We start from the raw sequence: 2,064 nt of genomic DNA, 5'->3' as shown, positions 1-2,064 counted from the left end.
CCAAAAAAAAACAAAATAACGTCTTATTTAGTGATGGCCGATTTCAAAACACTGCTTCAGGAAGCTTCGGATCATAAATTAATCAGTGTAACGAATCTGCTGTTTGGAGCGCCAAAGTCATGTGATTTCAGCCGTTGGCAGTTTGACACGCGATCTGAATCATGATTCGACAGACTGATTCATTATGCTCTGCTTCATGAAGCAGTGTTTTGAAATTGGCCATCACTAAACAAGACGTTATTTAGATTTTTTGCTGCACCAAAAATATTCTTGCTTTATAATATTAATAGCTTTATAATATTAATATTGAGCCACTGTACTCACATGAACCGATTTAAATATGTTTTTAGTACTTTAATGGAACTTGAGAGAAGCCATCGGATTTCAACAACAAAAAAAAAATATATATATAAATTTGCATTCCGAAGATTAACGTTTTACAGGTGTGGAACGACATGAGGCTGAGTAATAAATGACAGAATTTTCATTTTTGGGTCAACTAACCCTTTAAGACTGTAGTCTAAAGCATTCATGAATTGCAACCATTTAAGTTTAAGTATGTCATTTTCCATATGCTGAAAAATGGGGATGACAGGTAAGAGATGAGTTTATTGCATTTGCTGTTGTTGTTGATGTGTAGTTTATTTAATTCTTGTGTGATTGTTTTCACCATTTTATCACTGTATGTGTGTGAGTGTGTGTGAGAGAGAGTGTGTGTGTATTCTGTTTTGTTTGCCTTTGGTTTCATGTTGTGTTGTCCTGTCTTGTTTCCTAATGAGCAATCGGCTGGTCCATATATACAGTAGTATGTTGCCATTTACTCAGGATATTGTCACAGTTTAGTTATGTTTGGACTTTGCGTTTCATCATTCCCTGCCTGAGTTTGTTTGTTGTCATGGTTACTGATTTGTTTTCACTAATCACCTTGTTTGTGCTGTGTACTTAAATTCACATACACCACTACAACTGGCTTTCCCCTCAAATAATGCCCTATTTCAGGGTATAGGAGGCGATTTTGAATTCTGCCCCTGTGTAAATGCAGTTGGTCTCGTCTCATCAATATTAACGCTTGTGTTTTGTGAGCCTGTCTTGTTTGGATCAACATTTGAATGGTTTATTAAAGACTTCTGAACCCGATTCCTGTACTTTCTGCAACCATTTGTGACAGATACTTTTTACTTTTGAATGGCCCTCAACAGAGAAGGCTTTTTGTCTGCCCAAATATGTATCACTGTTTGTTGCTGATGTCCATGTGATGAACACTTTAAGTGGAGCAGAAGTGAGTCTCCGCTTAAATGTTTAAGTGTTGCTTCTTTACTTACTTGTATGTTTTTGTGGTTGATTTCTGTTCAACAGATGCAGATTCACACATTATTTTTGTTTTTGCTCAGAGGTTCAGCACATTCATTACCAGAACTAATGCAGCCACAACACATTTAGTACTGTACTTGAAATATTCTTAATTATTAGGCTACTATTGTTTATTATTTAGGTATTTAGGAATTAGGAAATATGAGGATGGTTGCAATACAGTTTTTTTTTTTAACTTAAACTTTGTAACTTTCCTATATTTTCCAATATTAAAACATTTTTTTGTAAAACAGCTAAATTAATTATTAAATTGAATTAATTTATTATTAAAAAATAAAACTAACAATTAAACATAACAGTTTGTGTTAATCACTTTAATAGTTTTGTCAAAGTCGCAGCTTATACAATGTAACATTTTGTTCAGTATTTGTGCAGTAATTAACAACCTTCTCTTTTTTTAGTATATAGACAGCTATTTTGAGTAAATGCTATATAACAAATTGAACAAGAGTACCTGCTGATACAGATTATACACTATCATTTAACATGCATTAACCTGTCCACAATTCAAATTAGCCACAAGTAACATGTTGATTTGTTGTGTTGTGGCTAGTTTGAGTTTTCTGCTGCAGCTGCTCACTTGTTAACACTTTTAACACTTGTTTGTTAACACGTGATATTTCTGCTCTGTAACACGAGGAAACAGAGACACTGCAAGAAGTGACCAGCTCCTCACACACACACACACACACT

This window comes from Chanodichthys erythropterus, chromosome 16, assembly GCF_024489055.1.
Source record: "Chanodichthys erythropterus isolate Z2021 chromosome 16, ASM2448905v1, whole genome shotgun sequence".
NCBI classification, from domain to species: domain Eukaryota; kingdom Metazoa; phylum Chordata; class Actinopteri; order Cypriniformes; family Xenocyprididae; genus Chanodichthys; species Chanodichthys erythropterus.
The sequence above is the reverse complement of the archived record's forward strand: the minus strand, read 5'-3'. Positions refer to the sequence as shown.